Raw genomic sequence first — 24,476 nt, forward strand, 5'->3', positions numbered from 1 at the left:
CTTTATTGCAGTATAGTTTACTTACCATGGTTGAGTTCAGTTCAGTTGCTCAGTCATGTCTGACTCTTTGTGACCCCATGAATCGCAGCACGCCAGGCCTCCCTGTCCATCACCAACTCCCAGAGTCCATCCAAACCCATGTTCATTGAGTTGGTGATGCCATCCAACCATCTCATCCTCTGTCATCCCCTTCTCCTCTTGCCCCCAATCCTTCCCAGCATCAGGGTCTTTTCCAATGAGTCAGCTCTTCGCATGAGGTGGACAAAGTACTGGAGTTTCAGCTTCAGCATCAGTCCTTCCAATGAACACCCAGGACTGACCTCCTTTAGGATGGACTGGTTGGATCTCCTTGCAGTCCAAGGGACTCTCAAGAGTCTTCTCCAATACCACAGTTCAAAAGCATCAATTCTTCAGTGCTCAGCTTTGTTTACAGTCCAACCCTCACATCCGTACATGACCACTGGAAAAACCATAGTCTTGACTAGATGGACCTTTGTTGACTAAATAATGTCTCTGCTTTTTAATATGCTATCTAGGTTGGTCATAACTTTCCTTCCAAGGAGTAAGCGTCTTTTAATTTCATGGCTGCAATCACCATCTGCAGTGATTTTGGAGCCCCCAAAAATAAAGCCAGCCACTGTTTCCACTGTTTCCCCATCTATTTGCCATGAAGTGATGGGAATGGATGCCAGTTTCTGATCCAGGAACTGGATATTAGTTTTCTGAATGTTGCACTTTAAGCCAACTTTTTCACTCTCCTCTTTCACTTTCATCAAGAGGCTCTTTAGTTCCTCTTCACTTTCTGCCATAAGGGTGGTGTCATCTGCATATCTGAGGTTATTGATATTTCTCCCAGCAATCTTGATTCCAGCTTGTGCTTCATCTAGCCCAGCATTTCTCATGATGTACTCTGCATATAAGTTAAATAAGCAGGGTGACAATGTACAGCCTTGGCGTACTCCTTTTCCTATTTGGAACCAGTCTGTTGTTCCATGTCCAGTTCTAACTGTTGCTTCCTGACCTGCGTACAGGTTTCTCAAGAGGCAGGTCAGGTGGTCTGGTATTCCCCTCTCTTTCAGAATTTTCCACAGTTTATTGTGATCCACATAGTCAAAGGCTTTGCCATAGTCAATAAAGCAGAAATAGATGTTTTTCTGGAACTCTCTTGCTTTTTCGATGGTCCGGAGGATGTTGCCAATTTGATCTCTGGTTCCTGTGCCTTTTCTAAAACCAGCTTGAACATCTGGAAGTTCACGGTTCACGTATTGCTGAAGCCTGGCTTGGAGAATTTTGAGCACTACTTTACTAGCGTGTGAGATGAGTGCAATTGTGTGGTAGTTTGGGCATTCTTTGGCATTGCCTTTCCTTGGGATTGGAATGAAAACTGACCTTTTCCAGTCCTGTGGCCACTGCTGAGTTTTTCAAATGTGCTGGCAAATTGAGTGCAGCACTTTCACAGCATTCTTCTTTCAGGATTTGAAATGGCTGAACTGGAATTCCATCACCTCCACTAGCTTTTTTCATTGTGATGCTTTCTAAGGCCCACTTGACTTCACATTCTAACATTTACCCATTTAGACAGTGCTTTTCAGTATACAGATTTGTGTATCCATCACCATAGTGTAATTTTAGAATGTTTTCAGCCTGCCAGAAAGAAAACTTATGTCCATTAGCAGTCATTCTCCCCTCTCTCACACCCCTTCCTCGTACTGGGCAGCCTCTAGCCTATTTTCCGTCTCTATACAGTTACCTGTCTAAACATTTTATATCAGTAGAATCCTACAATATGTGGTCTTTTATGAATGCCTTGTTTCCCTTAGCATAGTGTTTTTGAGGTTGGTTCATATTTTAGCATGTATCAGTACTTCATTCCATTTGTTTAGTGCTGAATAATATTACACGTGTGGATATACAAACTTCTGTATATCCATTCATCAGTTTGTGGACATTTGGATTGTTTCCATTTTTTGGCTTTTATAAATACTGCTTATGAACATTGACGTACAGGTTTTATGTGGACATGTGTTTTCATTTTTCTTGGATGTATATCCAGTAAAATGTCTGGATCTTGAGGCAACCCTCTGTTTAACTGCCAAACTATTTTCCAGAGTGGCTGTTCCAAAGTGGTTGCATCATTTTACATTCTCCCCAGCAGTGTGTCAGTTTCTCCACCTCTTCACCATTACTTGTTGCTATCTTTTTTTCAGGAACATGACATTTTTTAAAATTAGAGAATTGTTTTACAATGTTGTGTTGGTTTCTGCCATACAGCAACGTAAATCAGTCCTAAGTATACATATATCCTCTCCCTCTTGAGCTTCCCTCCCACCCCACCATCCCAGCCCTCCAGGATCGTCACAGAGCACTGAGCTGAGCTCCGTGCGTTGTAGCTATTCTAGTAGGTTTGAAGTGGTATCTTATTGTGGTTTTGCATTTTCCTAATAACACTAGGCATATTTTCATGTGCTCATTGGCCATTTGTATGTTTTCTTTGAAGAAATGTTTTATTTAAACCCTTTGTCAGTTCTTTTAATTATTTTTTGTCTTTTTATTATTAAATTTTAAGATTTCTTTGTAGATGTTGGATGCAAGTTCCTTATCAGACATGTGATTTATAAATATCTTCTCTCACTCTGTTGATTGCCTTTTCACTTTATTGGTGGTGTTAAGCACAAGCATTTTAAATTTTGATCAAGTTTAATTTATCAGTTCTTCCCTTTTTTGCCTGTGCTTTTGGTACATATCTAAGAAATCGTTGCTTAACTCTGGTGCAATTTCTTAAACTTCTCTTTTTCCATTGAACTTTTTTCTTCACTCCCAAAGTGGCTATGGAATCTTTGTAGTTTATCTGACAGCCTGTGACTTTTTATAGCCCCAGTTTCACAATGCTGGGTCCATAAATCAGGTAGACCAAAATTGCATGAGTGCTTGGAGGTAGGGGTGAGGATGGTAACTATTTGTCTTGCTTTCTGGAAGAGGTATTTGCTAGAATCTTTTAATCTGGTGAATAAAAGCTTTTAAAATGTAGATCCAAATGTTGTATAAACAGGCTTTGCAATCTTTCACTAAATGTTTAAGGAATACTATCTAAATTAACTGTGTGCTGGAATCTTGGACTGTGGTTTACACTTGTATGTATGTAGTAAGATATTTACAAAAGGGGAGTATTTGGGTGAAGTCTACCAGTGTAAGTTAACAACTGGGAGACCCATAACACCAGATTCATGTCTGCTATGTGAAATTATTCAAAATGTGAGTAACCTTCATAGTCTTTATTGTTTATTTCACATTTTGGAATATGTTTGTGATGATTCTGGTGCAATTCCCTGTTCTTCCTTTTAGTGCCAGTTTAAGGAATTGCTAATTGTCCATTCTTGCTGGAAAGTGCTGATTTCCATTTGAATATCACAGTCTTTTTTGCTAAAACTTTCCTATGGTTGATTCGAGCAAATACAACAAGCCTTCTGTTTGTGGACTGAATGTTCAGCCAGCCGTGACGTGGCCACTATTCTCAATGAAGCTTATTCATCACTTTCTGTGCTGGTGCATTGTATGGGCCTTGCCGAGGATCCTGGGGACTTTGAATGGAGAGCTTCTCCTCTGCTTACCTCCATACCCTGTTGGTATTAGGCAGTTCTGCTCTCGATCTTTTCCAGAGCTTGTGGATAATTAGGTCTTTTTGTTTTCCATTGATTCCCAATAGTGTCATGGAGATGATAGGCACTGATTGAGAATCTGTTCTTTTTCTAATAAGAGAATGACAGCTGATGCTCTGAGAGGGAGTTTCGTGTTTTCTTTTTGTATACTTGAATATTTGTCTTGGACTCAGTGTCGTTTTACATATAGACAATATTATATTTCTACAAAATAAAATGAAATGCCTGTTGATCTTAGATTCAGAGCTTATTACTCTCTAGGTAAACTAAACTTTTTTATATTTAATCTTGTATACTTGTTGAATAATTAGATTAAATTTGCGGATTAATTGTGGAATTTCACATGTAGATAGAGATGTTCAGATAGAAAAGGAGTTTTTTTGTTCTAGCCCATGACTAGAAGGTAGTTGCAGTTGTTATAAAACTAAGCATATTATATACTTTGGAAAAATAATGTGCCCTGAAACGTAGCAGGCACTTATTATGAGAGCCTGATAGAACACAGTCAGATCACTGTATCATGGATATTGGGACTGTTTCACAGCAGCAGTGTTAGGATAGTGCTGTTCCCTGTGTGTTGGTTATGACCAAATGGGGGTATACGTATCCATGATAGAATATCCGTGATAGAATAATATTTGAATTGTTTTGACTACATCTTACAACAGGCTTATTTTTTTCAAAATATATATTTTAAAAATTTTATTTTATATTGGAGCATAGTTGATTAGCAATGTTATATTTACTGTATCACAGCAAAGTGATGCAGTTATACATACACATGTATTTTGAATTCTTTTCCCATTTAGATTATTACAGAATATTGAGCAGAATTCCCTGTGCTATACAGTAGATGCTGTGTGTACATGTCAACCCCAAATGCCCAATCTATACCTTTCCGTCTAGTAATCACAACTTCATTCTCTAAGTCTGTATGTTTCTGTTTTGTAAATAAGTTCATTTGCATCATTTTTAAAGTGATATTAAATGATATCTGTCTGACTTATTCACTTGGTATGATAATCTCCAGGTCTATCCTTGTTGCTGCAAGTAGCATTATTTCATTCTTTTTAATGGCTGAGTAATATTCCATTGTATATATGTACCACATCTCCTTTATCCATTCATCTGTTATGGACATTTAGGTTGCTTCCATGTCTTGGCTATTGTCAACAGCACTCCAGTAAACATTGGGGTGCCTGTGTCCTTTTGAACCATGTTTTTCTCTGGATCCATGCCCAGGAATGGGATCGCTGGATCATGTGGTAGCTCTGTGTTTAGTTTTTAAAGAAACCTCCATATGCTACTTCATAGTGACTGTACCAATTTACATTCTCACCAACAGTGTAGGAGGGTTCCCTTTTCTTCACACCCTCTCCAGCATTTATTGTTTGTAGACTTTTTGATGATGGCCATTTTGACTGTTGTGAGGTGGTATCTCATTGTAGTTTTGATTTGCATTTCTCTAATAATTAGCAGAAAATTAGAGATACCAAGGGAACATGTCATGCAAAAATGGGCTCAATAAAGGACAGAAATGGTATGGACCTAACAAAAGCAGAAGATATTAAGAAGAGGTGGCAAGAATGCACAGAAGAATTGTACAAAAAAGATCTTCATGACCCAGATAATCACAATGGTGTGATCACTCCCCTAGAGCCAGACATCCTGGAATGTGAAGTCAAGTGGGCCTTAGAAAGCATCACTACGAACAAAGCTGGTGGCTGTGATGAAATTCCAGTTGAGCTATTTCAAATCCTGAAAGATGATGCTGTGAAAGTGCTGCACTCAATATGCCAGCAAAATTTGGAAAATTCAGCAGTGGCCACAGGACTGGAAAAGGTCAGTTTTCATCGCAATCCCTAACGAAGGCAATGCCAAAGAATGCTCAAACTACCGCACAATTGCACTCATCTCACACGCTAGTAAAGTAATGCTCAAAATTCTCCAAGCCAGACTTCAGCAATACGTGAACCGTGAACTTCCAGATGTTCAAGCTGGTTTTAGAAAAGGCACAGGAACCAGAGATCAAATTGGCAACATCCTCTGGACCATCGAAAAAGCAAGAGAGTTCCAGAAAAACATCTATTTCTGCTTTATTGACTATGGCAAAGCCTTTGACTATGTGGATCACAATAAACTGTGGAAAATTCTGAAAGAGAGGGGAATACCAGACCACCTGACCTGCCTCTTGAGAAACCTGTATGCAGGTCGGGAAGCAACAGTTAGAACTGGACATGGGACAACAGACTGGTTCCAAATTGGGAAAGGAGTACGCCAAGGCTGTATATTGTCACCCTGCTTATGTAACTTATATGCAGAGTACATCATGAGAAATGCTGGGATGGAGGAAGCACAAGCTGGGATTAAGATTGCTGGGAGAAATATCAATAACCTCAGATATGCAGATGACACCACCCTTATGGCAGAAAGTGAAGAGGAACTAAAAAGCCTCTTGATGAAAGTGAAAGAGGAAAGTGAAAAAGTTGACTTAAAGCTTAACATTCAGAAAACTAAGATCATGGCGTCTGGTCCCATCACCTCATGGGAAATAGATGGGGAGACAGTGGAAACAGTGTCAGACTTTATTTTTTGGGGCTCCAAAATCACTGCAGATGGTGACTGCAGCCATGAAATTAAAAGATGCTTACTCCTTGGAAGGAAAGTTATGACCAATCTAGATAGCATATTAAAAAACAGACACATTACTTTGCCAACAAAGGTCTGTCTGGTCAAGGCTATGGTTTTTCCAGTGGTCATGTGTGGATGTGAGAGTTGGACTGTGAAGAAAGCTGAGCGCCGAAGAATTGATGCTTTTGAACTGTGGTGTTGGAGAAGACTCTTGAGAGTCCCTTGGACTGCAAGGAGATCCAACCAGTCCATCCTGAAGGAGATCAGTCCTGGATATTCATTGGAAGGACTGATGCTGAAGCAGAAACTCCAGTACTCTGGCCACCTCATGCGAAGAGTTGACTCATTGGAAAAGACCCTGATGCTGGGAGGGATTGGGGGCAGGAGGAGAAGGGGATGACAGAGGATGAGATGGCTGGATGGCATCACCGACTCAATGCTGTGATTCATGGGGTTGCAAAGAATCGGACAGGACTGAGTGACTGAACTGAACTGAACTGAACTGATGGGTTGTCTTGGTATATACTTGCTCTGCATTCTCCACTCCTGTTGCTTTCTCTCAGCAGTCACTGAGTTTCAGGGACTCACTGAATAAGCCTGTGACCTCTGTTCTAAGAGGAAGCCTGGCTCTTGATCTCTGTGGAGTTTACAGTGAGTTTGGGAGAGCTGCTCTTGCCCTGAAGACTGGGTGCTTCCAGAGGAGCTGGCTGGTTCAACAGTTTTCATTTGAGGGACTCAGTCTTGCCCCAGGCACACTTCAGGAAACACTTATCTTCATAAGGTTTCGATTGTCTGCGTTATCTCTCTTGGTAGCCCACAAACAGATGAAGGCTTGGCAGAGCTTCTCCTCTGCTTATCTCCATACACTGTTGGTATTAAGCAGTTCCATTCTTGATCTTTTCCAGACCTTGTAGATCATTTTTGTAGACCTCTTTGTTTTCCATTGGTTCCCAGTAGTGTCGTGGAGATGATAAGACTGATTGAGAATCTGGTCTTTTTTTTAATAACAAAATGGCAATTAATGCTCTTAGAGGTAGTTTTATGTTTTCTTCTTGTATACTTGAATGTTTATCTTAAATCCAGTGTCATTTTACACAGACGTACACGATATTACATTTCTACTAATTCCTCCCCACCTACCACCACAGACAGACAGACAGACAGACACACACACACTATACCCTTACACATTAAAAACAACTCTTCCCACCAAGAAATAGGATGTGGCTCTGAATTCCTTGATTTACCTACTTTAATTCTAATCTAAATTTATGTGTAATAGTTGATAATGATTTACTTATTTGAGTATGATCTGTGATATAAGTGATTTTTTTTCCTTGAAAATAGTTCTGATTCCAACAGGTCAACACATTCTAGTTGTATTCTGCTGAATAAAAATGACTTATCGTCTGCTACTTAAAAAAATAAAAAATTAAATGTTTCTCTAAGTCATTCTGTCTTGCTGGTTTTCCTTGACGTGATGCGGGTTTTCTTCACTTCCCACCTAGATTATTTTCTAGTATGTTCATAACTGGTCTCTATTCCTCCCTGTTCTCTCTCCCTTCAAATCTACCTACTGCACTTCTGAAAGAATGACTTTAATGACAATGCAAGCTCTTCTCCTGGTTAGAAAAATGGCCAGTGGTTCCCATGTGTTTTGGGTAAAGTCTAACCTATAAAGTCATTCTTTAAATCTTCGTGGCTTAACTTTCCGCACTTTTACTGTTTACTGCTTTGTCTCAGAGTCTGTGTGGTAAACATACTGCCTACTTTTATGACCCCCCGATTCCTTTCATGTCCCACTGTGTCTGGCATATCTTTTGTACTCAAAGGTTATCTCCTCTCTGGAGCCTCTCTGAACAGGCCATCTGTCTTCATCTGTGCTCACACAGTATCGTATTGTATATAGCACTTCTGATATATCACTTTATTGCTCTGTGTACCAGTACTTCTGTAAAATGTAATAAAAATGAAATAGAAAAGTGAGGTATAAAGAAGACTGAGACTAGAAAACCTCATTTCAAAATTATTAGATTCAACAGACCTAAAATTACTAAGTTTCTAAATGTTTATGCTCAGTTTTTGAATTTAACCAAGTTGCATTTTGAGCAGCACTGTTTTATAACTTATCAGTTTTGCAGTTCTCTGCAGGTGTGTTTGCTTCCCTGACTAATCTGGGGCTGCATCTTGTTTGTCTTGTGTTTCCTTTGTCTGGCTTTCCCTCATTTGTCCCCTGGTCCTTTCCCCCACCTCCCAACCTCCCGCCAACCCCAAACTAGGTCTTAAAATAGTACATGACACAATCAGTGAATGTTGAGTGAATTAAGTGTAGCAGTGGTTTCATTACCTTTTGGTCACAACTGGCTTGCGCTTCAGTTTGCAAAGTCACGTGGGTAGAGCTTTGTGTTCATTCATGCAGGTAGTACTTGGAACTTGGTGATGCCGTAGTGAAGTTCTGTTGGGGAAAGGGCTTGCTGACTCAGTTTGCAGTACATGCAGTCGTGTTGCACTCTGCCTAATTTCAGTTGTCTCTGCGTGCACGTAGGACATCTCCACATTCTTAGCACAAGTGATAAAATAGTTCTCTGCTGTAGAGGAGGAGTAGAGAACTAGTAACACCACTGAAGCAACCTTTTAGCAAATAGTTGCTTTGAGGAGAATGTTTGCTGCCAGTTACAAATGGAATGCTTCTAATTTTTCTGGTTTTGCTGACATATCACGTGCACATGCCAGGTCTTCTGGGATGATCCTTGGGGACCTCCAGCCCTCACACCTGGTTCACAGTTCATTAATCTGTTTGTCTTCAGGATCTGCCTTTTTTTTTGAAAGTTGTGGTTACCCAGCTTCAGAAGCTGAGAGCTTGCTGCATATCTGTGATTTTGAAACAGGGTTCTACTGTGGTGGAAAGCCCTGGAAGCCTGAGTTCCAGCCCAGGCCTCACTTCTAGTGGATCATGTGACTCTGGCAGGTCATACCCCCCTTATAACTTGTGTCCTTGTTTGAAAATCCAGACTAGATTATTTGTAGGGTTTGTCCTTTAACGCTTCCCTTTGGTTCCTGTGGGAATTGATGTTTGCCTGCTTCGATTTTTGTCATTTAGCTCTGGCTGGTGACTGTCATATACTGTTATATATGTACTGTGGCAGCATTTACCATATTATATTGGCATTCTCTTTGCTTTTTTCCCTCCCCTAGCACACTGTAGTTTCTTCAAAGACATCTTATTCATCTTCGTGTTACCTATTCTTGGCCCAGTGTCTCAGTTCATGCCCATTAATGTTGGTTGACTAGTTAAGCTGCACTCTGTCCTTTGTTTTTGCTACAGAGCTTTGTTTAGCACTGTGCCTACTAGGGAAGGAACCTTGCATTGGTTGCATATTTGATATCCAGTTAATATATTGCAGAGCTGTTCCAGGTTGTGGATGTCATGAAACGCAACTGGAGTGATGCTGATCAGTCACATGACTGTGTACAGCAGGTGAGAGCTGTGGTTATTCTTTGACTGTTCTCCTCTGGAGGGTTTCGGTGATTATTAGCTTGATGAAGGGTTTTGAGTTGGTAGTCCACTGTCTGGTCTGTCTTGGTCTCTGGAAACTGAGAGAAAGATGTGAGTTCTCTGCCCACAGCCTGCCCAGCCCTGCGTGACAGCCTGCCAAGAATCTCAAGTCACATGCCCAGAGAGTGGCTGCTACATTTTTCCTTGCTCATCTTTTTCAAGGCTGCTATTGTCGGGCTCTTTGCCTGGTGTCCCTGAATTGTAGCTCTTTTAGTTCTCTGGGTGGTGAACTCCAAACATTGTTGAGCAGCTGATGCAGTCTTTACTGGGGCTGGATTACCTCCACTGAGTAGGCTAAGCATGTGTCTCTGCCACCACATTCCCTGGCAGGATTTGCAGCCATGACCTGAACACTGAGCCCATGGTCCTCAGTCCCCACGACGTTCCGCAGAATGCCCCGAGCCCACAGAGTGCGCCAGTGTGGCACGTGCAGCAGCCTGTCCTCACCCCTGTCCTGGAGGAGAGAACCCCTCGTCCTGTTTGGTGAGCTCATGGACTAACCCTCGTGCTCATTAGCTTCTCTAGGTAGGTATCCATTGCGCGTCCTGTTTGCAGAACCGAGCCCTGTGCCTCTCAGTAAGAGCTCTCATACACCAAAGTGTTCAGGTGCCATGAGGAAGATTTGTACTTTGAGTTATATTGCGATGGTGGTAATAGATTAAAACTGAGCCTCTACACACATTTTCTTGATCCACGTGTTTGCAAAATGGTTCACAAGGTTAGAAATTTAATAGATGGAATCTAGTGGAATGACAACACTAATTAAGCTCAAGTTTGTAGAACCAGTAGCCTTAAGTTTCCTTAACACAGTGCTCTAAGTAATAGCTGTGGTCTTAGAAGAACCCCATTGCCCTGAGTCACCTATTCTGATGAGAAACGTGGAGAAAAGAGACAATTGTGAGTCTGGAGGAGAACTTTGAAAATTTCCCTTTGTTTCATCCTTATATGGCCTTTTCTTTCCAATTAATTTCTGTGTTGCTTTGGGAGAATTTATTATCTGAGCTGCAGTTTCCTTCTTTGTAAAAACAAGATACTGTCACTACTCACTTATGTGGCAATATTAAACATTAAGCGTCATGTGAAGGTGTGTACTTGGTGTGGTGTCCGGCTGATCAGTGGAAATCTAATAAAGGTTCCTTGTCATTTCCCGTGAAATTGAACATACAAATCCCTCATGTATATTTATGCTGAAAACTAGGAGAAGATGTTACAAATAGCATCAAGTAGAAATTGAGGCACTTAATGAAAAAAATGTAGTGAGTATTTCTTAGGCACCAGGCACTGTGAGTGGAGGAGAAGACGGCTTCCTCGAGCTGCTGGCGGTCTTAACGGGTAATACAGAGAAACAGGCAGGCGTTTGCAGAGGGTGTGCTGCGGGGGTGTGGAGGGAGGGCACTCGTTCCTGCGGCGAGAAGAGCAGAAGCGGTGGCAAAAGGTCAGGCAGGGTTCCTGAGGGAATGTTCTTTTAAAAGTTTTTGTTGGAATATAGTTGATTTACAGTATTGTGTTAGCTTCAGGTGTCAGCAAAGTAAATCAGTTATACATATACCCAGTCTTTTTAAAAAAATTCTTTTCCCATATAGGCCATTGCAGAATATTGAGTAGAGTCCTCTGTATACAGCAGGTTCTTATTAGTTATCTACTTTATAGACAGTAGTGTGTTTATGTCGATCCCAGACTTCCTCTGTGGTCCGGTGGTTAGTTCAGACTGCCCTGGACATTCGTTTGATCCCTGGTGGGGAAGTTTCATGTGCCTTGCAGCGTGGCCAAAAAAAAAAAAAAGTATTTGAACTGTGGCTTGTTGACAAGGGGAAGGAGGTTTCAGGCAGAGGGGACTACACGGGGAATACACCAGAAAGACAAAAAAGTGCAAAGTAGCATGGAGCGTGCATCAAGTTATTCAGGCTTACTTCATTGTGATGATGTGGCCAGTGCTGGGAGAGGAAGCTGTTGATGGCAGACCCACAGAAGGCTGTCATGCTGTGAAACTTGATTTGTGTCTTATGGAGAAAGGGCTCGTCATCCCAAGGCCCTGTTCTGGGGTGTGGCATGCTCAAATCTGCATTTTATTTTTTTGTACTTGAAGTATAGTTAATTTACAATGTTGTGCCAATCTCTGCTATATAACAAAGTGACTTAATTATACACACATAGACAGCCTTTTTTTAAAATATTTTTTCCATTATGGTTTCAAATTTGCATGTTAGAAGTATCCCTCCAGTTCAAGAGCATAGAATCTACTGGTGAGAGATACACTGTGGAGAAGGTGGGGCAGATGCTAAGAGGCTGGTGTAGGAGTTCAGAGGAGAGACGATGAGAGTCTGAACTGAGAGAGCATGTGGCAGGAGGGATGAAAAGGAGGACACCAATAGAGGAGGTGAAACCTGTGATTTCTTCATCTTAAAGGATGAAAATGAACCTGGGGGAATCGTCTAGGTTCTTGCTTCAGTTGCACAGGAATGGAGAATAAAGGAGGAAGGTCAGATTTTGGAAAAAGACGTTAAGTTCAGTTCTGGACAGATTGAATTGGTGCTGTTTGTAAAATGTGACCCAAGGGAAGGGAGAATTAGGAAACAGTTCAATATGTGGGTCTAGGGCTTAAGGGAGGTCAGAGCCAGAGATGTAGCTTTTCATCTTGATCAATAATGATGATGTAACATGCAAGTAAAATGGTTCCTTTGTTCAGGTACTGTGACAGAGGGACAGGCATTTGTAATATTGAATATATCACAAATGAAGCTGTCAGTAAAAATGTCTGGTAGATACCCCTCTCTTCCTACTTCAGTTCTCTTGTTTGTAGAAATAGGATCCCGTTATCTCCCTTTTCTTGCTCAGTCCCCATAGTGCCTTTTCATTTGAAATACTGCTTCGAAATTAAATAAGATTGAACTTTGAAGAGTCTTAAATTTTAATGTGATACTTTGCATAACTCCAAGCTGCATTTTAATGTGGCTTCGCATAACGTCTGATACCTCTGGGAGTCCTTATCAGCAATTTATTATTATTATTACTATCATTAGCTCTCAGAAAAAAAGTTGAGAGAAAATTATTAGGACAACCGGATGCATTCTCTAGTCTATAGAAGGGGTAAGTGTGATGTCTGGCTGCCGTGGCCTTTTGTCCTCTCACTTGGCACACCCTGCTGCTGTCTCCTGGGGGCTCTGCAGATTTAGGTCAGAAGCAAGGTGTCACTGAGAGGCAGTGCTCAGTGACAAAGTGCTCGTAGCTCCTACTTTCTTGGAGAATCTTCCACATCCTCACCTTTCTTCCTTCCATTCTCTCTTCTTTTCTTCATCCTACTTCAGTAAACTTAGGAAATCTTACTCTTGGATATTTTCATTCTATTTGTTTGTGGTCTATACATATTTTCCTTAGTTTTCTTCTTGTTGGTGTTGAGATTGAGGGCAACCTGTCCCGTTACTATCCTCTTCCGTTTGAATATGCATAGAAAATCAGCCATGCTGCTCTGCTTTCCTCGAAATTATAGCTTTACCTGTTTTAAATTTTTCTTTCCCTCTCTCCTACTGTCCATTAAGATGACAAGTACTCTAGGTTCAATTACTGCTGCTTCCCCTGCCCCCGCCTTCCAGATACACCTCTTAAGGTTCTGTGCTGTGTTGCTCTACCTCCATGACAAACCACATTGCCTTAAATACCTCTTATACTGGGATGTTCACTGTCTCATATGGCTCATTTCATCTTCAGCTTCAGTTGTCAAAACACCTTCTTTATATAACACGTGATATTGTGATATAGTAACCAGTGTACTTTCTCTTCCTGGTATTCCCTGCTGCCCTCTGACAGTTTTACTTTCCCTGGTTAGCAGTGGAGGGAAGAGACACATCAGCAGAGAAGAGGCAAGTGTCTGGTTGTTGAGTTTCAGAAATTTACAGTGTCTGGGTCTGACTGTAAAACTATATTTGGAAAACTCAGGAGAAAAGATTTTTGTAGACAAGTTGAGAAAGAGCCTTCTGGAGGAGGGCATGGCAACCCGCTCCAGTATTCTAGCCTGGAGGATCCCCATGGACAGAGAAGCCTGGAGGGCTACAGTCCATGGGGTCACAAAGAGTTGGACATGACTGAGCAGCTAAGCTCACAGGAGTTGAGAGAGCCCAGATACTGGCCTTGTACTTGAGAGGACCTCTGGGAAGGGTTGATGAAATCTAGAGGAAGGTGGACTTCTCCTTAAGACTTCGCAGCAGAACTGCAAAGATTACGTTTCTGCCCCTCGGCAAGATGGGGACTCATGATCAAAATTAAGTTACTGAAAAAAATGTAGAGAATGAAGTTATCACATTTCTTGCACATTTCTGATCTGTAGACTGAGATTTGTATATATTATCTCTATTTTGAATAACAGTGAGATGCAGTGGAAAATTGCACAGGCTTAAAAACCAGTTTAATTTGGGTTTAAATCATGTAATATCCTAGTCAAGTTACTTAATCTCTCTGAGTCTATTTTTTTCATTCGTGTAACTGGAATAAAAATACCCACTTCGTGGGAGTGTTTTGATGCTTAGATGAAAGATACATATAGTCTCTAGAGTGATGTCTGGCTTAGTAATAGGCACTCAAAAATATTCTTTTCATTTAATTTTTTCTCTCAGTATTGCCTCTTATTTTGTCCTCTCAAGACTTAATAGAACATATCTAAATACTTCTTTCATCTTATGGGCTTACATATACTTGAAGACGAGTATCCTTAACAGTGCCTCACACTGTCTTGCATATTTGAGAAGCAGTGTGACGTATTGCATTCTGGAGTCCGTTGCCTGGATTTGAATCCCAGCTAGGCCTCTTACGAGCTTTGGTAAGCTACCTAACTTCTTTGGCCCTCAATTTCCTTGTTTGTAAAATGGCATAATGATAATATTACCTATCTAGAGGTGGTTTTGGATATTAAAGATGTTAATACATATGAAGACTTCCAGATGCATGGTAGTTAATTAGGCATAGAATAAGTAGCTCTTGGTGACAGAGACAGTGGTACATGGTTACCTAGTCCTGTTTTATTTTCCTCTTTAGAGCCATGCCAAGGCTGCTCTTTCTTACCTTCCTGGCAGTTAGGTTGGGGCCGCTTATTTATTCTAAATAGTAGATTATAAGTGGAGGTGACAGGTGTCATTTATGAGCCAAAGCACTTTGCCATATGGGTTGTAGAGACCCGCGTGTTGAGTTGATGGTATCACAAGGTGATACTAGACTGGATGCCTGAGTCACCATTTAGTAGAGGACTTTTGCATCTACAGAAAATATTGTGTGAGCAAGAAGTAAACTTTGTTTAAAGCTGTCAAGAATTCAGGGTTAATTTGCCTAACCATGAAGCATGATGTACTCTATGAAGATTAATATATTGTGGCTATTATGATTACTGACTAGTTGAATACTAAATGAAAGAAACTGTCAAGAGGCCTTTTCATTGAAGGCATTAAGGAGAGAGGAGGGGATTTTATTAAGGAAACAGGGCTAAGAGAGGGACATTAATTTTTCTGTTTGACAGAGGTTACATGAAAGTTTATGTCTGGGTGATAAAATTCTTTGGCCTTCTTCTTCTTGCTCCATATCCTATAATAGAAATTTACTTGTTTTAAAGGTTCTTGTATCTTGTTAAACTTCAAACAGTTGTGTTTTGGAATGGTAATTGATAATTTTATTAGTCAGTGAGTTAGCTCAGCTTGTAAAGAATCTGCCTGCAATGCAGGAGACCCTGTTTGATTCCTGGGCTAGGAAGACCCCCTGGAGAAGGGATAGGCTACCCACTCCAGTAGTCATGGGCTTCCCTGGTGGCTTAGATGGTAAAGAATCCACCTGCAATGTGGGGGGCCTGGATTCAATCCCTGGGTCAGGAAGATCTCTGGAGGAGGGCATGGCAACCCACTCTAGTATTCTTGCCTGGAGAATCCCTATGGACAGAAGAGCCTGCAGGGCTACAGTCCATGGGGTTGCAAAGAGTCAGACACGACTGAGCGACTTAAGCACGTTATCAGATACCACTTGATAGTACTGACATCAGCACGAGAGGAGTTTGAAGAGATAGCGCCAAAGTTAGAGCTGCTTGTTACCACTAGCCAGAGAAAAAAGTTGGGAAAATAAACTTATTTATAAGGAGAAGATAGTGACTTCACTTTTGGACATTGAGTTTGAAGGGTATTAACATGGTAGTTGGAAGTGTGACATTCCACTTCTCTTTGAAAGCTGGGCTAAGAGTGCTTTAGGTGAAGACTTTTTGTTGTTACCCTCAAATAACCCCAGTCCCTGATTTTATACTTGATAGAACATATCTTAGAGATTTTAGAACAAGTTTGTGGAAATATATGATTTATTATATAAACTTTGGGGAAACTTTCTGTGAGTACATCTTTTGTTCAGTGAGAGGTACAAATTTATCTGCTATATGTAATAATGAAAGCTATATGAAATGAGTAAAAATTTTTTTTAAGGAAAGGCACTACTGATGAAAATAGAAAAGTAGAATGGCACTTTAAAAAATATATATTTGGCATTGTGAACAAAATAATTTTTCTTTTTCAGGGCAAAGTTTCTTCAATAAAAAGATAAAGAGATGAGAATTTCTTCTCTGTCAAATTTAATCTGTAGCCATCTGCTGCTGTATCTCATTATGTTCTTCTGTAATTAGAGCAATTAGGATGAGGCTTGTACTATATATCGGTCTTGGAAAGAGGGTTGATCTATTTGCAGGCTTATTTTGAGAGACTGGAGATTAATGGCCTAATCTTTTTTGTAAACTGATGGAAACTGAGAAATGTTTACTCAAAGAAGGGCAATTTTTTCTCTTCTCTGTAGTGTTGCTTTCTTATCACTATGGTGATGAGGTATCTTGATAAATATGTTTTTTAATGAGATTAACTCAAAAGATAATAGAGAAGAAAGATTGTAGAAGAGTGGAGAGGAGATGAGCTCTGTGGAGTGCTGATTGTGGTAGAAGCCTCTCCCCCAATCTGAGCTGCTTGTTCAAAGAAAGGAATGGAGAATAGGAGGAGAATTGAAAGGAGACATGTTAGAGAAGTGCTGAAGTCTCTTTGGGGGAGTCAGACACATGAATGTGGTTTGTGTGCTGAATAAGAGCACTTGGATCAGGTGCTGTAACAAGATGTGTTAAAGAGTTGTGGGACCCCTTGGATAGGACCGCAGGCCCCTCAACATACACAGCTAGAATTAGTGTTAGTGTGCCTTTCCATGTCCTGGAAGGGACTGAGAGCTCTTCCTCGCTGCTCCGTTTCCCTCCTCGCTCTTTCATCTTCATTGCAGTTACTAATACATTAGTGGTGATTCTCATTACCAACAACTGAACTGTTGCGTTATTTTCCAACTGATCTTTGTTAAACCATTATCTACTACCACTCAGTCTACCTGTGGCCACCAAATACAGTTTTATGAAACATCATTTCTGTCTCTCTTTTTATTGACATGCTTTCTGCATTGTCCAAAATGCCACGCTTCTTATCCTGGTACTCAAGGATATGAATCCTAGCGTTCATGTCTCCTGAAAGGAGACTGACCCATGTTATCATCCATAGATCTTCTGCATGAATCCTACTATTTGAAGCTAGTTTAGTGTCTTCCTTGTCTTAGGAATGTTTCATGTTCATGTCTGTTCCTGATTCTCCACATGAGCTGTTTTTCTTTCTGAAACCCTCCTTGTTTCTCCAAGTCCTAATCCGTGGTCCACCTCAGTACTTAAATATCCTCAATATTCTCTACCACTATTGTCTTTTATGTTTTTATTTAATAGTTTGTACAGTGCTCAGAATAATTGTTCATAATGTAATGGAGGCTGAAAAGTTGGTGGTGATTGAACCATGCACCTTTAAAGGAAGTGGAAGAACTTTAGAGATTGAGATGGCCCTTCTTGTTCTGAATTTCAAGTGGTTGTGGCACCAGGTCTCTGGGGACTCAGACAGATGAGTCAGCTGAAAGAAATGAATTGGGTCTTTATTTCGTTTATTCGTTTAACCTTCTGTCAGAGCCCTGGTGGCACTGAATTCCACTATGCTCAGACAGTTGACAGAGACGACCATTTTCTCTAGTTTTAAGGGGACTTATCCTGGATGCACTGAGTGTGTTTAGCTTCTGGGTGGGTGCCCAGGGCTGCATGCATGGAACAGTTAATTCTAGGGGCTGTCCGTGCTCCGCTCTATTCAGATCAGAGCTTATTTATGAGTGCCAGGCCACTGCTGAGCTTGGCACATGCTGGTGGGCAGGGGAGGCCTGCTGGCTCTGCACATATGACAAGTTCTGCTCCTGCTGCGTGGGGCATATGCTGGGGTGAGAGAGCAGCAGAGGGGCAAAACACTGGGAGTGAGAGACTGGGAGTGAGCAGTAGGAGAAGAAAGAAAAGGAGGTATTAAAACACACACACACACAAACACACAAAAACAGAGGGGATTGGCACCACGTTCCAAGTCGAAGCGGCCAGGGAGAGCAGGATTGTCTTTCTTAGTATCTTGCATCTTTATCTGGATCCTACTATCACCTGGAGGTAACTGACTCCAACCTTTTCTTCATTTACATTGTCATCTATGCCTTATCCCAACTCTCCTTTAAAAAGGTGTTAACTCTGTAATAAAGGTGTCCATATTTTAGTTCTGCAGAGTTACCAATGTCTGTATTTTAGTTATACCAGTGAGACACTGATCTGCATTTCTGAAACTGTTTCATTTATCCTTGAATTATACCTCCAAAGCATTAAGCTATAGGTTTTACAGTCATGGCATCTGCCCAGAGTGACCAGGACACAGCTGTTCAGCATTATAACCATACTTTATATTTCCAGCACATAGATTTTATTGCTTCAAAATGGCAAATTAAGAGTGATAGTGGTAAAGAACCCACCTGCCAATGCAGGAGACGTAAGAGACGTGGGTTTGATCCCTGGGTCAGGAAGATCCCTTGGAGGAGGACATGGCAACCCACTGTAGTATTCTTGCTTGGAGAATCCCATGGACAGAGGAGCCTGGCAGGTTACAGTCCATACGGTCGCAAAGAGTCCATACGGTTACAGTCCATATGGTCGCATATGGACTCGACTGAAGTGACTTAGCATGCCACAGGAATTGCACATCTGTGCAAATGCATCCATTCAACAGCTACTTATTAAGCAAGTATTCTCTGATGTGAAAAATGTGAAGATCCTTGTCCTCACAGAACCTCCATTTTGGCAAAGAGAGACAGACAATAAACAGTAAAAAAAAAAAAAAAAAAAGATAATATATGCTATGTTAGGAGGTGGTGTGTGCACTGAGCAACAGAGAAAGGAGAGAATGGCAAGGAAGTAATGAGCATACATATAGATTACTATTTTCTATTTTTACATTTAAACATTACATTAAAAAATATATATATAATTTGAAGAGATTGTACCTTTTCATGGGTTTTTAGGGCTAGGAGGAGTTGGGCATTCAGATCCTGGTTTCTGGACCCTATAGGAATAATTGGTTGTTTAGTCCTGTCCACTTGGGACTGGAAAGGACAGGAATAACCACCACTTCTCCCAACTGAAGTCTGTGGACCAAAATTTAGTGAGAAGAGGCTCCAAAGCAGAGAAAACAATGAATTTTCCCTTTCTGTTCTCACAGACTTGTTCCTTAAAGGTAGAAAGTCACCTTGTTCTAATATTTGTCTTCAATGTACAGCAATAATAATTTGAGTTTTAGGTATTTTTGATTAAATGCTTTTTGATTGAATAGATTTAAGTATGAGTTTGGGAATACGTCTTCCTGAAAATACCATTCTTCATTCTTTATTTACACACTGAAATATTCACGTGCAAAGAAGGGCTTAAAATGGTGAGTGGGGAAAGCGTGTGTTTCCTTTATCAACCGACTCTGCTTTCAACCTCCTATTCTCCCCTTTTCTTCCTATCACTTCTCTTTAGGAGATTCAGTGTTACTAAAATGAGGAGCTGTATTTCAGAGTCAAGATCAAACCACATGGCCTGGCATAATCCTCAGTTTTTGATGTTCTGTTTTCCATGTGCACACATTAAACTTTTTCCCTTAGGTATTTATTTTCTGTTGCCGAATTTTCACTCCCCAAAGTTCGCTAATCTGACTGGAGCTGACCTAGTAATTTACAACGTGCAAGCCGCTCTCTGCTGTAGGCCCCGTCTGTGTCAATGCCCAGGGTGCCTGTATGTACTTCAGTTATTCAGTGCTTTTTGCTCTCCAACACTGTAATTGACTCTGCTTCTGTTTCTTCAGGTTGTCCTCTGAGGTAGCCGTCGGTACATCTTCCAGTGCCAAGGCTTGCCAGGATGCTCCTCCAGGCTTTGGTGGGGTGTGCAGAGCTGGGCCAGGCTCCGTTGTGTCAGCCTGTTTGCCTGTTCTGCTTCAGCTGCCCAGCTGTGTGTGTGTGGAGGCAGCACAGCATTATTCTTGGTTTCTTTTTCAGGTACCTTTCCACCCCCCCCCCCCCCCCCCCAGATAAATAACCTATGTGCCAATACCTGCAAAAGAAGAGGCTGTTTAATAGAGAAGTGAGATGGAAAGGCAGATTTTAGGGTTTAAAGATTTTAAAAACTTTTTTTAAAAGATCAGTTGTACTCTTTCATAAAACTTGTGTATCTATTTGAAATCTGACAGTAGTTTTGAAAACCATAGTAATGAATGTATTGCTGAGAAACAACTTAATGGTACTAATACTACTAATAATATAGTATTCTAGTACTAGATTTTAAGTATCAAATCCCTTTCTGCTGGCATTTAAACTGTCACCTTGAACCAGAAAAACTTATGTGAATGTGATTCAAAACCAGAGTCAGAACCCTTTCACCCTAAACAGGCATCTGTTTTGATAATGCCATTATTTTCCTAATCTCAAAGGCTAGAAAAACCATGGGTTGATTTTCTTTCTTACTCAGTATCCTCTATTTCTGTCAAACATTCCCATCAGTTTTTCCTTCTGATGTTTCTCACCTTACTTATGTACTCTACATTTCCACAGATCCCCTGGTATAGGTCCTCTTTCCCTCCCACTTGGTTTGATGTGATGATGTTTGCAGTATTGGCCAGTGCCCGCCTCCTCCCTGCTGTTTCTCTTATGCTTGCCCTCTTTTCATTTGGCGATCTGTCTTTATTGTTTTTAATGAAAAGGTTAAACACAGCATAGTCCATACAATATAAGATTCAAGTTCTTAACTTTTCAGTTTTAGAAATCAAGCTCGAGGCATAAAGGGAATTGGTGAGGAAGATGCCAGATCTGCTCTTCCAGTCCTCAGAAAAGTAGAGCTTGGCATGGTGGCATAGAGTTCCCCTATGCCCAGCAAGGGAGGGGGACCTGAGACAGCTCTGCTAGTGTCCATGGCCGGGATAACTTAGGAGGCAACACGGAGACGCCTGTGTGCAGGGAGGGGTGTGCATGTGGCCAGGAGAGAGCCAGACTTGCAGAAGGCTTGTGGGAGGGATGAGGACGATGAGGGCACGATCTGGGTAGACCTGTTGGTGGAAGAGCCTCAGGGGTTTGCAGGGATCAAGGCAAGTGATGCTCTTCACCCATCCTGTCTCCAGATCCCCCAAATCTAGTGTTTTGTAATACTTTCAGAATGTAGATGTAACCTCTGAGAAAGAAGAAACCAGAAATCAGTTGCAATTACCCTGAATTAACTGAAATTTAGTTTGACCATTCAGTGGAATGGTGGCCCCCAGACAGTCATTCAGTTCAGTTATACAGAAATAGGCTCCAGTGTCTTGCATGCTTGAAGTGCTGCTTGGCAGTGTGTGTACCTGTTACTCTAGCTCTTTTCCAGTGCCACCTTCCTAATCTTGCTCTTTCCACGGAGGAGTCCACCTGGCTGTTTGTAATGTGTGGCTTGGATTTCCAGGTTCTTCATAGTCCGTTTCCGCCCTATCATTTCCCACTGTTTTCCAAATCGACCCTCTCATTTTTGCAGGCCTGTCTCTTGATTAGTCTCATATCTGCCAGAGAATTTAGCTTCCCACCCAGCTGATCTGTATTTGCTTATATTTTTCCTCTTTATATTCAGACAAGGGTGGTGCCTCTCCTCTCTTACGCCAGTCTAAATCCTATCCATTTTCAAGGTTCAGCCCAGATTGCACTACTTGTTTCAAAGGTTTTTTTTTTTTTAATTTCAAAGTCACAACCCTGGTTTAAAAAACAATTACAGTACTGCCTAGCACTTAGTTACATAGTGCTACTTGTGTCTTGATTTTTGTTTTGCAGTCATTAATTTTTATTTATCAAACTAGAAGATATGCTTCTTGGGAATATCAGTTGTATGCCACCATATTTTTCTTATATTCTCTTGAATATAATACTCTGTGCACATAATGGGCATAGAGTAGTTGATGAAAAATTACTCATTAGTTAGCAGGGTAGAAGCCATTGCTTCTGCATCATACACATTTTGTATGTGAGATGAATTTTATCTGTTTTACTCTGTGTATTTCTACATCTCTGCCACTCTTGCAGTTAAATTAAAGAAGCAACAGTGGGTGGATGCACTGTGCATGTCTCTGACAAGTAAACAAAACTGATTTACTATATTTTTAGAAAGCTTGGTGGTGTTCTTTTTTCAAGTGTCACCTAAAAATAGGTAGCTGAAATAAGTACTCTGAGTGTTTTAATGCAGTAATACTTTGGTACAAAGACTTTTGGAATATGGCCACCTATAGGTTTAACCTCTTTAGTTATTACTTTCTCAGAGTCATTGAAGTATCTTATTTAATTTTTTTTAATTATGAAAAATTAAGGCTTTCCAGGTGGCATTAGTGGTAAAGAACCCACCTGCTAATGCAGGAGATAAAAGAGACACAGGTTTGATCCCTGGGTTGGGAAGATCCCCTGGAGAAGGAAATGGCAACCACTCCAGTATTCTTGACTGGAGAAGCCCGTGGACAGAGGAGCCTGGCGGGCTACAGTCCGAGGGGTTTCAAAGAGTCGGACACGACTGAAGCAACTTAGCACTATGAAAAATTACCTGACATTAATTAGCATCCCTTGTAGATACAACCTCAAAAGAATAATTTTATCATGGATTTCAGTTCTGTGTTTTATTTGTTTGAAAGAAGCTCCGCTGCTTTCCTGCCCTGTTCTGTATTCCTTTTTTATTCAATGTTTAGAGCCTCTTTGTTGGAGGATCATCTTCCATTAGGTTTTGGAGAGGTTGGCTCTTCCTTTCCCATATTACCTCTCTGGCTGTAATAATTCCCTGGAGTCCCAGGGCAGGCAAGACCTGAGAAAGGAAGGAAGGAGCTGAAAGCTGAGAGGCTTCAGGCATGCAGGACATGATCCCCCTCTCACTCTCACTGGCTGTGCATCTGTTTTCCCCAGGTCCACAGGAGAACTCAGAACCCATTTTGTAGAAGTTGGTCAGCTGTCCCTCTTTCAGTTCAGTTCAGTTCAGTCACTCAGTCGTGCCCGACTCTTTGTGACCCCATGAACCGTAGCACGCCAGGTCTCCCTGTCCATCACCAACTCCCGGAGTTTACCCAAACTCATGTCCATTGAGTTGGTGATGCCATCCAACCACCTCATCCTCTATTGTCCCCTTCTCCTGCCTTCAATCTTTCCCAACATCAGGGTCTTTTCAAATGAGTCAGCTCTTCACATCAGGTGGCCAAAATATTGGCGTTTCAGCTTCAACATCAGTCCTTCCAATGAACACCCAGGATTAATCTCCTTTAGGGTGGACTGATTGGATCTCCTTGCAGTCCAAGGGACTCTCAAGAGTCTTCTCCAACACCACAGTTCAAAAGCATCAATTCTTCTGTGCTCATCTTTATAGTCCAACTCTCACATCCATACATGACTACTGGAAAAACCATAGCCTTGACTAGACTTTGTTGACAAAGTAATGTTTCTGCTTTTTAATATGCTATCTAGCTTGGTCATAACTTTCCTTCCAAAGAGTAAGCGTCTTTTAATTTCATGGTTACAGTCACCATCTGCAGTGATTTTGGAGCCCAGAAAAATACAGTCAGCCACTGTTTCCACTGTTTCCTCATCTATTTGCCACAAAGTGAAGGGACCAGATGCCAAGATCTTAGTTTTCTGAATGTTGAGCTTTAAGCCACCTTTTTCACTCTCCTCTTTCACTTTCATCAAGACGCTCTTTAGTTCTTCTTCACTTTTTGCCATAAGGGTGGTGTCATCTGCATATCTGAGGTTATTGATATTTCTCCCAGAAATCTTGATTCCAGCTTGTGTACTTTGATATAAGTTAAATAAGCAGGGTGACAATATACAGCCTTGACATACTCCTTTCCCAATTTGGAACCAGTCTGTTGTTCCATGTCCAGTTCTAACTGTTGCTTCCTGACCTGCATACAGGTTTCTCAAGAGGCAGGTCGAGTGGTCTGGTATGCCCATCTCTTTCAGAATTTTCCACAGTTTATTGTGATCCACACAGTCAAAGGATTTGATATAGTCAATAAAGCAGACGTAGATGTTTTTCTGGAACTTTCTTACTTTTTCTATGATCCAGTGGATGTTTATAATTTGATTTCTTGTTCCTGTGCCTTTTCTAAAACCAGCTTGAACATCTGGAAGTTCACGGTTCATGTATTGCTGAAGCTGGGCTTGGAGAATTTTGAGCATTACTTGACTAGCGTGTGAGATGAGTGCAAATAGGAAGGACCTATAAAACATGTATCCTT

At 41.1% G+C, this 24,476-nt stretch overlaps 1 protein-coding gene across 4 annotated transcripts in view; it reads left to right on the forward strand.

Annotated features, from left to right (window-relative positions):
• Positions 1–24,476, forward strand: part of IGSF11 (immunoglobulin superfamily member 11) — a 139,377-nt gene that overhangs the window by 43,473 nt on the left and 71,428 nt on the right. Inside the window, exon 1 of one of the 4 annotated variants that reach the window (XM_043875171.1) lies at positions 10,250–10,368. The exons of the other annotated variants lie outside the window; for them this stretch is intronic. The gene's annotated coding sequence lies outside the window, so the exon portion shown is untranslated. Of the gene's footprint in view, positions 1–10,249; positions 10,369–24,476 lie in introns of those variants that run through there. 4 annotated transcript variants of the gene reach the window in all.

Source organism: Cervus elaphus, chromosome 19 (assembly GCF_910594005.1).
Source record: "Cervus elaphus chromosome 19, mCerEla1.1, whole genome shotgun sequence".
Lineage (NCBI taxonomy): Eukaryota > Metazoa > Chordata > Mammalia > Artiodactyla > Cervidae > Cervus > Cervus elaphus.